This window comes from Cavia porcellus, unplaced genomic scaffold (genome assembly GCF_034190915.1).
Source record: "Cavia porcellus strain 051 isolate PalLab524CR breed Dunkin Hartley unplaced genomic scaffold, mCavPor4.1 scaffold_22, whole genome shotgun sequence".
NCBI classification, from domain to species: domain Eukaryota; kingdom Metazoa; phylum Chordata; class Mammalia; order Rodentia; family Caviidae; genus Cavia; species Cavia porcellus.
In genome coordinates this window covers 56,715,723-56,728,260 of record NW_026947505.1, presented here as the reverse complement: position 1 = coordinate 56,728,260, position 12,538 = coordinate 56,715,723, and positions in this window count along the sequence as shown.

The following is a 12,538-nucleotide window of genomic DNA, read 5'->3' as shown; positions in this document are numbered from 1 at the left end:
TTCAAGCTTTCTATCACAACCTCACTGCACACAAAGTTAGCAGTATGTATGATTTTATGAAAGCATTATGTATGAAGCATATAAATTTATAAGAAATCTATTAATTAAAATAATTGCAGAATTGCATTTAATGGAAATTTAAGAGAAAATATATTTTAGACTTGCTGTCATGTAATAATTTAAGCTACTTAACCTATATGTTATCACTGTAATGTAGATATAAAATATATATGATATTCTATAGCTTCTGTGATAATGGATTACAAATTTAATGGCTTAAAAAATTACACATTTTTACATTACAGTTCTACAGGTTAATCCATAGTTCCCTTTAGACTAAGAATGAGGTACTTGGTGGGGTTACCATCCTTTATAGAAGACGTAGGAGAGATTCCATTTCATTGTCTTTCCAACGTCTAGAAACTGCTTGCTTCATTAGGCTCATGGAACGTTCATGTCCAAAGTCAGCAACCCTGGCTCCAGTCTCTCTCAGCTCACCAGAAGCCTTGTGATTAGACTGGGCTCACTCAGATAATGCAGGGTAATTACAATCTCTCAAGATCAGAGGTGTTCAATTTTAATTGCATCTGCAACCTTAATTTGCTTCTTTCATGTAAATTAATATTCATGGAGATTAGAATGTGGACATCTTGGGGGCTATTGTTCTGCCTACCACACAATATGTAGTTATTTACAGTAGAGTCATTTACAGTAGAGTATTATCACCCTAGATCTAATATACCCTTTATATATCACCTGTCCTATATAGGATTATATATTCTATGCATTATGTATAATCTATGAATTTAAATTATAAAACACTACACTTGTATTTTATGGTATCAAAACAATGTTTTTTAATGCTTTGTTTTAGAATAGTATTATAAAAGAAGATATGAGAAAAAGAACTAGTAAGAAGTAGTAAATTTTCAGTTCCAGGAGCTAGATGACCCTGTAGTAAAATCACTTCTAGGAATTAAACCAAGTATTAGGTAATTTGGGACATATCACAATTTTGTCATGCAATTGAAACAAGAGCTCCTAGATAATCTCACCAAAACAAACTATAGCTAAAAACAGGAATTCACCTCCCAACTTTTGTGGGGAACTAGAACCAAAATATGCATTTTGTGAGGTCAGAAAGTCCCATGTGGGGCTTGGCTTCCAGAATGTGGTGGAGCTGAATTCACTATCACACATTGAGCACTAAAGGAAACAATAATATTGACCAAACACCTGTCCTTACTTTTCACAGGAGTTTAGTTATCTATGTCTATTTGTATAAATCTGTGTGAATAATTTTGTTCTCACCACGGCCCTCAAAATATAGAGCTATGTTCTCATTACAAAGATAAGGAAACCAAAGCTCAATGGGTCTTTAAACTGAAATGAACATGCTGGCCTTTCTATCTCAAAAGTTATTGTTTCCTTTTACATCACAATGACTTACAAAATCCCAAGTTTTGACATGTTAAAAATAAGAAATTAGAGAAGTTATAAATTTAAATTGCTTTTACTATAATTTTTAAGTACAGTTAACCTCAAATAATATAGTTTTCACATTCATATAATTTGAAATTTCCAGAGTAATCTCGAATTAATTGCATTCTATCTGACTTTAAGCCTTGAATGAGGGAGAAAAAATAATGGTCTTCCAAATCCTAGTTGAGAATACGTTACATGGCAAGGGAGAATTGAAGCTGCTGATGGCGTTACATTTGCTAATCAGAAAATTTTCCATTTTATGTGGTTGTGCCCAGTGTAAACACAGTGGCTTGAGAGAGGAAAAGGAAGCAGAAGAGAAAGAGATAAAGACTAGATGGGCTAATGCTGGCTCTGAAGATAAAAGGGATTATTAAGCCACGGAAAGTGGGTCACCTCCAGAAGGTTAAACAGCTAAAGAAACATTCTAAGCCACAGCCTTCTTCAGCAAGAATGCACCCCTGTGGGTACTTCGACTTCAGTCCAGTAAGATCTGGACGTCTGTTTCGGATTTTTAACCCTCAAAACTGAAAAAAAAAAATTAGTATTTGTGTGGTTTTAAGTCATGAAGATATTGTAGTAACTTGCAACAGCATCCATAGGAGACAAAATGAAGTTTTTAAACTTAACTAACTCAGGGACCAAAAATATCAAAAACAGTGACAAAAAACCCGTAAGCCAGAGTCACCATGTAGAAAGGGGTTTCATGGGTTTGTTCACAAATCCCATGCACTGCATTCTGCTTGTACAGGAAACAAGGCATGTAGTTGATGCTTCTAGACTTAGTGGAGAGAAGAAAATAGAAGTGGAACAACTTGAGTGAGACCTTTTGGGAGTTCAAAGAGCATTACAAGAGCTCCCTTTAATAGCATAGTTGGTCTTTCCTTATTTAAGTAAAAATCTAACACTCTGGAAGTGTCATCTTATTTTCATTGTGTGTAAACAAAGAGAAATGGATGAATACTGGAAAAGTATTAAAATAATATTTAAAGGTGATTGTTCCTGTTTCTGTTTGTGATCTATCCTTTATGTATTCAGGAATGCTAGATTTCTAACCTTTGTTTTCTGTCTCCTTGGAAATAACTTTGTCTGGATGTCAACTATCCAATCTTGGATCATGTCATCCAATAAACTGAAAAGTAAAGAGTCAAATCAAGATCTTTTTCCCTCTGTTTCTCTGGAATGTTTCACTTTCTTTGGAATATTCTAAATTATTTCTTTATCAATTATCTTACAGAGGAAATATTTTAGGGGAAAAACACATTTCTTTTTAAAAAGAAAACCAAGTAATGCCTATATGTCAACATTGGAAGGTCAGAGTGCCGTGGACTATCTTATTGTTAATATTATCATTAGTGGAATTAATGCATCAGTATCTAAGCACTGAAGTTTAGCCCTTTAGGAGGAGGTTCACTTTGTGGTAAATCACTGGTGAAAATAATTGAAGATGGAGAAGGGTCGGCAGTTATAAAACAAAGGAAGAGTTAATAAAAATGAGGGGAAATGACCTCCCCGCGGAGATGTATCTGGCAGTGCTAACAAATACCTCCACAGCCTTGATTTCCCTTGTGGTGATCGCTGAGCACTGGGCCTGGGCAGCCAAACCAAAATGGATGGCAATAATTAGATTCCGATGAGTGAGGGGCCCACATGAGGGCCAATGTTTCTGGAGAAGTTAATGAAAGAAGCAGAAATTGCCAGATTTCACAAAAGATGTATAAAATGGATACAGAACCTCCAAGAAGTTTTAAATGACTGGCTTCTTACCACTCACCCAAAATACAGAGCTGGGGAAACAGCTAGCACACAGAAAATTGATCACAACCGGGGATTTTAATATGTGCACACTTCCAGTACTAAGATTCAGGGTCACCCAGAGCTATTATTCAAAGTCAGTATCAGACCATTTAATTTTCTGCTTCAGTTCCTTTCGGCTTCTCCCTCTCCAGCCCTAGCCTAACGGCCAGACACCATCTTCTCTGTGTGGCTGTCCCTCTGCCTCCTTTAAGGACTGCTCATGCTCTGAATGGAGTTTTATGACTGACGTCTCCAGGTCCTGTGTCTCTTCTCCTTAATGAAAGCCTAGTTGTAGTGAGCGCTAATAGCTCAACAAGCGTTTTATAGCCCTTATAAAGAAAATGTAGAGTGAATATAGATGTATTTAACACTCAGCTTGGTAAATAGAAAACAGGACACGGGTAGCACAGTTAGAGCCATGAATGATTTGTGGTAACTTTCATGTCAGCTTTTTTCCTCTTTCCGTCTCCTCCGCTGGAAGCCCCAGAATCCATTTTAAGCTAATTCTAAAAACTAAGTCTGAAACAAATTGTATACTGACAGGTGAAAAATGTAAGTGGAAAAACGCTGCCAGGGGCTGCAGTGTGCCAAGGTGTTAATTCACTTGGGCCAAAAACAGTGTAAAATATCTGAGAATGTACCCATTTACCTTTCATGGCTTGCGCACTTCTATTTTTGCTTCTGCTGATAATCACATGCCAATTCACTTCATATTATAACTGCTTTCCATGTATCACTATTTCTTTTCACTTAACTCATATTTATTCTCAATTTAAGAGTATTTTTAAAATTATTTATTTTGCTTTCCTGGTGATCAATTTCAGTTTTAGCATTTGTATCTAAGGATCTACGTGACTCACGTAGATGAAGGCACAGAAATAATAGCACAGACAGCTGTTCTTGCTGTTAGCTTAGCAGCTGTCTCAGATACTACATCGTGGTGAGAGAACTAATACATGTTACAAGTTTTAAAAAACACAAAAGGAAATAAAGACTGAGATGAGCATGCTTTCGAGCTACTGTTTGGTTCGGGAAGTGAATAGAGAATGGTTGAATATCCAGTAATCATCCATTTTTACAGTAAGATCTGCTAGGGATCCATTTCAAGGACAAATGTGACACCCTGGAAACAGGTTGTATTCTCAAATGGATGGGCACATTTGAATTAGAAAATCTGGAAGGGATTTTCAGTCCTGTGAGTAGTCCATACCTTTTCAGTGGCAAATAAGTGATTCATTTCAACACACAAATCACAAAAGAATGCGACTTTGAAGTCAGTTGCTAATCCCATGACATATCTATCATTTTGTATCAAATAAATCACAGCGAAGGACAATTATTCAAGTACATGTGTCAATTAATAAAAGATGAATAAAGAGTGTAAGCCACATAGTCAAGATTACATTAAAATAATAACATCAATAGTATTAAATTAAGACAGTTTAGGCTACTTGGATTTTTTCCAGTGACAAATATAAGATCAGTTCTTAACACAATACTATTTCTATAACAACAGTAGAATATTGAAATGCACACTTGAGTCAAAGCAATTAATTACTTAACATCTTGATTATGTAAGCAATAGATACCAATTGGTGAGTGCTTAATATATATTTGATATTTAATTTAACCTTTAAAAAGCCACATGAGATTTGTGTCCCCAAACTTCTATTTTGCAAAGAAGTAGTTGTGACTCATGAATTTTAAAGGAATGAAACTTTGTCACAGGAATAGTACATGGCAAACCAAGGATTGCAACCTAATCCTCTTTGATTCAGGAGCACACATTCCATTCCTTCTCCTCTGAGGCAGCCTAGTACAATTTGTACTGTATAGAATTATGTTTCCCCGAGGAAGACTCGTACCCTCCATACCTCAGAATGTGACCTTCTTTGAAGAGAGGATCTCTATGGAGGCAATCAAACTAAGATGACAACGTTAGCATGGCCTATAATTCATTACACATGTTCATTCAGTGTGGGGAAAAACAAGAAAAATATTATGTAAAAAGGCAGATTGAGGTGATGTATCTATGAGCCAAGGAACTTTAGACACTGCCAGAAAACCCGTGAAAACAGAAAGGGCTAGAACACATTCTTCCTCACTTCTCTAAGAAGTAATCACCAAACCTTCTGGGAGGAAGGGTCCTTGTTCAGGACCTTCACTGTCACATTGGAAAATTGTTTGGTACCCGGAATTGAACTCACAACCTCATGCTTGCCAGGCAGGAGCTGTGCTGCTGAGCTATATACCTGGCTTTTTTTTTTTTTTCTTTACTTAATATTTGCTCCTTCTATAGGAATGGAATTTGAGGGCAAGACAGCCCATCCTACCCACAGGATTCTCTGAGTGTGTGTGAGGCCACCCACCCTGAGCAATAGCTCAGTCGAGGAGTGGAGACTATCACCAGGAATGAATCCATGTTCAGCTGGTGCTCCCAACAGTACTCCCTCTGACACATGCCTCACGGGTCCTTTTCTTCTGTACTTAGAGTTTCTTCATTACCGTGCTCTCAAAATTCCAGCAACCAGAACTCTAAGAGAATAAATTTCTGTTGTTTAAACCACCTGTTTATGGTACTTCATTGTGGCAGCTCTAAATATGAATAAGGTGTATAAAGAATAGATACACATAAAATATAAATATATAATATGAGTATTAAGTTTTATATTAGTTTTCATTTATAAAACCTTTTACAAGATTTCTATTTTTAAAATAAATTTATGGATAACTTTAAATGTTAACTTGTCAGTAAGAATTTTAAAGACACTGAAAAGGATCCAAATCAAAAGCTATTACAAGTTAGGAAATCATAAACATAAGAGCAGAAAGTAAGGAAATTGAAACTAAAAATAATTTTTAAAAATACAAAGAATCAAGAAGTAAAAATCTGGTTCCTTGAAATAATAAACAAAACAAGAAAGATTTTAGATAATTTTACAAAAACAAATCAAGGCAATTAGAGATGAAAAAGGTGAAATCAAAACAGACACCATCAAAATCCAGAAAAGGATTAGTAATTAGTTGGGGTAATGGTTGACACATGGTGTCAACTTGAGAAGGTTGGAAGCTTACCTAAGTAATTCAACAGTTCCACAGACTGGGGTGGAAAGGACATGCCTTAAGGAGGCTGTCAAAACTCCAGGATGGTGTAAATTTGATTCAGTGTGTCAACTTAAGAAGTTTAGAAGTAAACTAAGTGATTCAGCAGGGCACCAGGGTTTTCATTTTGTAAACATTTTTAACCTGTGCAAGAGAAGGGCATGCTAAGGGGATGAGTATAAATGACTCACCCTAGGCGCAGCTGGCCTGCATACACTATATACGAGGAAAAGGAGGCTTGTGCTCCCTGCTGTAGGACTCCTGTTGCTTTTGCTGCCTTCTGACACTTTGAAGAGGTGCCTGTGCCAGGCCACTTGCCTTGCAACCAGCTGATTATGGACTGAAACCTTCACAAACTGTTAAGGTACATAAAGTTTTCCTTCCTTAATTTTTGTGTCAGGTCTTTTGTTTCAGCAATAAGAAAAAAGTAACAAAGACATTTTGAAAATATGTACTCTAATAAATTAGAAAATACAGAAAAGTAGATTTCTAGACATGTATGAATTATCAGAACTGAAACAAAAAGATGAAAACCCTGAACAACTCAATAACAGGTAATGAAATTGATGGAGTAGAAAAAAAAAAAAAAAAAAAAAAAAAAAACTACCAATTGAGAAAAGACCAGAACCAATGGATTCCCTACTGGATCTACAAGAACTTCAAGGAAGATATAGCATCAATGTTTCTCAAAGTTTTTGATGATATTTAAATGGAATAAATGTTCTCAAAATTATTCCTGGCATCTAGCATTACCATGATTCCAAAACCAGACAAGGATCCAACTAAAGTGGAAAATTATAGGCCAATCTCCTTAGTGAAACAGACACAAAATCCTCAAAGATTCTGGCAAATAGAATACAAAATGCAACAAATATATGACCAAGTTTCATTCCAAACAAATAAATACATGCAACACATCACATAAACAGAACTAAGTACAAAAAATCGTATCGTCATCTCAAAAGATGCAGAAAGACCCTTGACAAAATTCAGCCTCCATTCATGATAACAATGTTAAAGAAATTAGGTAAAGAAGGAGTACATATCATTCTGACAAAAGACATTTAATGATAAACCAACTGCAAATATTGTATTAAATGAGGAAAAGCTGAAAAGTTTCCTTCTAAAATTAAGAACAAAACAAGGTTCTTCACTTTCATCACTTCTATTCAATACACTGCTTGAAATATTAGCCAGAACAATCAGAAAACTTTAAAAAAGCATGTGTACAGGAAAAGAAAAAAATAAATCATCATTTTTTGCAGGTGATGCAATCCTTTACATAGAAGACCTAAACAAATTCAACCAAAAGATTCTTAGAATTAATAACAAAATCCAGCAATGTAGCAGGATACAAAGTTAGCTCACAAAAATCAATACCATTCCTGTATACCAATAATAAAGTCACTGAGCAAGAAATTAGGAAACCACACCATTCACAATAGCACCAATTTTTTTTAAATACCTAGGAATTAGCCTTACTAAGGAAATTAAAGTCTTCTATAATGAAAATCTTAGTACTTTGAAAAACGAGATCAAAGGGTACCATAAGATTGTCAAAATGGTCATACTTCCAAAACTTGTATATAGACAATGCAGTCCCAAACAAAATACCAATAGCATTATTCACGGAACTAAAGAAAACAATCTTAGAATTCATAATGGACTGCAAGAAACATAGCACAGCAAAATAATCTCAGACAAGAGGAAAACAGGAGATACCACAATCCCAAAGGTTGAGGTTATATTAAAAAGCTACAGTGTTAAAAGCATGGTTTTGGCACAAAAACACACAGGAGAATCAACAGAACTGAAGGAAGGAAGCAGAAAAAGCTCCAGGCACATTTGTCTGTCTGATCTTTGACAACACAGGAGGAAACGTATTTATTACTGTGCACTAAACTAAAGTTGAAGTGCATTAAAGATCTAAATATTAAAGCAGAACACATTACTTGCTGGCAATAAAATACATTAAACTCTTGAAGACATGAGTTTAGACAGGGGTTTCTGAATAGGACACCAATTTCATAAGAAAAAGCATCAGAAATGAGTCAGTGGGATTATATCAAATTTTAAAACATCTACATAGCAAAGAAAACAACTAACAAAGTGAAGACACAACCTATAGAATGGGAAAAATTTTTTAGCTAAACCTCAGACAGAGGAGTAATATCTAGAATACATAAAGGATACCTAAAATTATATTCCTCAAAAGAAAAGACCCAACAGAAAATGGACCCCTGAAATGAATAAACACATCCCTGGAAAAATACAAATGACAAATAAATATATGGAAACATGAAATCACTGGTCATCAGAGAAATACAAATTAAAACAGCAATGATAGGGGCTGGGGATTTAGCTCAGTGGCATAAGCACCTGCTTGCAAGCAGTCAGTCCTGAGTTCGATCCCTGGTACCGATAAAAACAAAAAAGACAAAAAAAAAAAAAAAAAAAAAAAAAAACCCAGCAACGATATTCTACCTTACTTCAGAAAGAATGGCTATTCTGAAGAAGCCAAATAGTAACAAATGCTGGTGAGGATGCAGGAAAAGGAACACTTCTACCTTGTTTGTATGAACATAAACTAGTACAGTCAAAATGGAATAAATATGGAGATAACTCAAAAACTATGAATAGAAATTTCACCCAACTATTTCCCTTCTAGGTGTCTCCCCAAAAGAATTAAAGTCATCATATTCTAGTGATACATGCATACCCACTTCATAACAGCAGCTATATTAGCTAAATCTTGGAAGCAGCCTATATGCCCATCAACAGATGAGTGGGGAAAGAAAATGTGGTATTTACACACAACATAGTATTTCTCTGCTACAAAGGAAGGTAAATGTGAGTCATTTGTAGGAAAATTGATGCACCTTGGATCATAATGATAATTAAAATAAAACAGACAAATGACTTTAAATATCACATGGCTTCTCTTATATGAGAAGCCTACAAAACATAAATAAATTAAAGAGCAAAATAAAATATTATATTACAAAAGAGCAAGATATATCGTTTGCAAATGGGAAGAGTACAAATAAATGGAAGGATCAGTAGTTACAGTAACTCTAGTTACTCTGGTAAATAAACGGACCCCTAAAATAATGCATAGTAGCACAATAAAAGTTAATTTCTTCATCAGGCAATGATACCATGTAGAAAGATAGGTCAATGGATCAGCTCTCCTGAATGGGGTCATTTAGGATCCCAGGCGAAAGGCCTTCTGTCTTCAGTGTTGGGCCAAAGTAAAACTTAGAACGAAAGGGTATTCATAGAAAGTGTGTGCAGGCTAAAATTGGAAGTCTGTCCACCCATCCTCTAGTCACCAGGCTCTACTTCACTGCAAAGGAATTAAGGAAATAACGTAGATTTTGGTAGTAGACAATTATTTCTGAAACAGAGAAGTAGGTACTCATGGATGTCAGAAATCTGATTTTATTTCCTTTGTCTGAATTTATTTCGTTTTCTCCTTTTTTAAGTTACTTTTCTTTCACTGCTGAGACAAAATATACCCAAAATAAAGGAAAGAAAGGTTTAATTAGCTTACAGTTTTTGGAGGTTTCAATCCATACTCAGTTGGCTCCAAGGCAAGGTGGTGTGGCTAAGGGGCAGCTGTTCATGGCGACCGCAATCAACAAGAGTGAAAAGGACAAAAAGGCAAAAAGGGAAAAGCATGTCTCCTTCCTGCCCTTATATGGTGTGCCAGCTACCTGCCCCGGGTGGGTGCGGCTGTCACACGGCCCATCCCAGCACTGGACAATGCTCCAATCACAAATGTTAGATTCAGCCACAGCTATGACTGCATAAGGCTTTGGGAGGAAACCCTGACACAAACCATAACACCCTTCTTTTAGAAAACAGAACCTTCCTTAATCTCCCACATTTTCCTCCCAGGCCTTACTTTTTGAAGACAACAAATTTTGTTTCTAATTCTAAAACCTTTCCCCATGACATCAGCCACTCACACAGCCTCTGTCCTCACAAAGCCAGGCTTCTCTTTGTTCCTGGGATGATCTTCCTTCAACTCAAGGATAAATCATCCAGTTATTCTTTCATATAAATATGAACCATAACTTCTTGCTTTCTCAATTAAATGACACTAATTATTTACACTTTATACTCCAGGGTCAATCTTTCCTCTATATGATCGTTTCTATCATCAAACACAAAATAACGCTCACTAAAAATTTCATTTATGACTCCCATACAGAAGTTTGTTTAGAAGAGTTGTTTATATTCCTTATCTGTTGTCCTATTTCTTCTATTCACATTTAAACCCCAATAATTTTATCATCCTACATACAGTTCTCACCCAAGTAAAAACTTAATTTCTATTCTTATAACTATAGTCAAACCTCAGTTTTTAGCTTATTTAGCAGTTTGATATACTTCCTTATAGTATTACTGAAGCAATCATTTTCACTGCCAGAATGACACCCTGTAATGTGTTAAGTCTAGATGGCCCCCCAAAGCCTCATGCAGTGATGGGAGGGGCTTTTTCAGAGGTGGCTGGTTCTATAGTATGCAGTTCTGGGACTGACTCATGCTGCAGTGCCAGGATCAAAGGCACTTGGGTTAAGGGTGTGAGTGGTACCCATCTGAGTACCCTGGGTAACATATAAGGGGCAGACAGAGCTAGGGTTGCTTCTCTCATTACTTTGGTCTCCATGAATTACTTCTCTGTCGTCCCAGCCTACAATGCCCCACTGCCTTGGAGCCTGCAATTGTAGACCTAAACTTCTACAAATTGTGAACTAAATAAACCTTTCCCCTTTAAAGCTTGGGTGTTGGGTATTTAGTCTCAGTCATGAGAACTGTAACTAAGACACAGCTTCTTATTTGGTCCTCCTAAAGTGCCCACCACACATTGCAAAGTCATGTTTAAGTTCTTATCCTTGTATGTCTCTTTTTTATCTATTGCTTACTCCCTCAATGATATTCTCTAGTTCATGACTTTAAATCAAGCTACATGTTCGTACCTCCCAAATTTATATTTCTCAGTCAGAATTCCCCCCTGGACCCCCAAATCCGTTAAATTCAATTGCATGCTTGACATTTTTCACTGGAAATCGAATTGGAATCTCATGCTTAACATGTTCAAAAATGAACTCCTGATATACCACCATCCTGTAAACAAGCAAATGAGGACTTTCTCTTCCACAAATTTCTCCATCTCAGTAAATGAGAAGTTCATCATTCCAGCTGCTGGAGCCCAAAAGGCTAAGTTTCCTTTTTGCCATTCTTCGCACAAGTTCTTGGTTCTACCTTAAAATATACACTCTCATCCCTGCTCCTGCCTCCAGCATCCTCTCCGTCTCACCTGTGCTATTTAAATAGCTTTTTAAGGACTTCGTTATTTCTAACATTGTCCCTCAGAAATCTATTCTGAAAAAAATCAGAATAATCTATTTAAAATGCTAATCAGATCATCACACTTCTCTGCCTCAAAGTCCCACATTATCTTCAAATCTCTCAGGAAGACTCAGAACCTATAAACCAAGAAGGCCTTCCTCAGGCCACCTTGAAAGAATGGCCCGCCCAGCTCCCTCCCTGACTTCCCCTCTCACCTTGCCCTGGACGTGTAGCCTTATCTTCATTCCCGGAACAGGAACACTGAGCATGCTCTGCCTCAAGACATTTGCTCTTGCTGATTCCTCAGCCTGAAACTCCTTTCCCCAGATAAATATGTGCCTCGTACTCTAATTGCTTTCAGGTTTCTACTCAGATGCCACCTGATCACTAAGACTGCTTTTTGACTTCTCTGTACAATCACCAGTCCCTAACTACACCAGCTTTTCTCACACTCTTTATCTTATTTTCTATTTATCCGAAGCACTTTTTCACCACCTGACATACCACATATTTTTATATATTCTCTCAAAAATCAGGGACTGTCTTTTTCTTTAATTTCTAGTTCCCCTAGCAATCATGTGACAAAATGACAACAGATACATTCTTCAACAAATCTTGGTGGAAATTCTATGATAAATTTCACAATTTACAACTTTACATTTTATGGATATTGAGAAGAGGAAAAAGAAACTACAATAGTCACAAGGAATAAACTGAAAATTTACTAGAAGAAAAAATTAACAGATCAATACTAAGACACAAAACAGAAAATTCAGCCATTAAAGTTGAGTTGATTGTA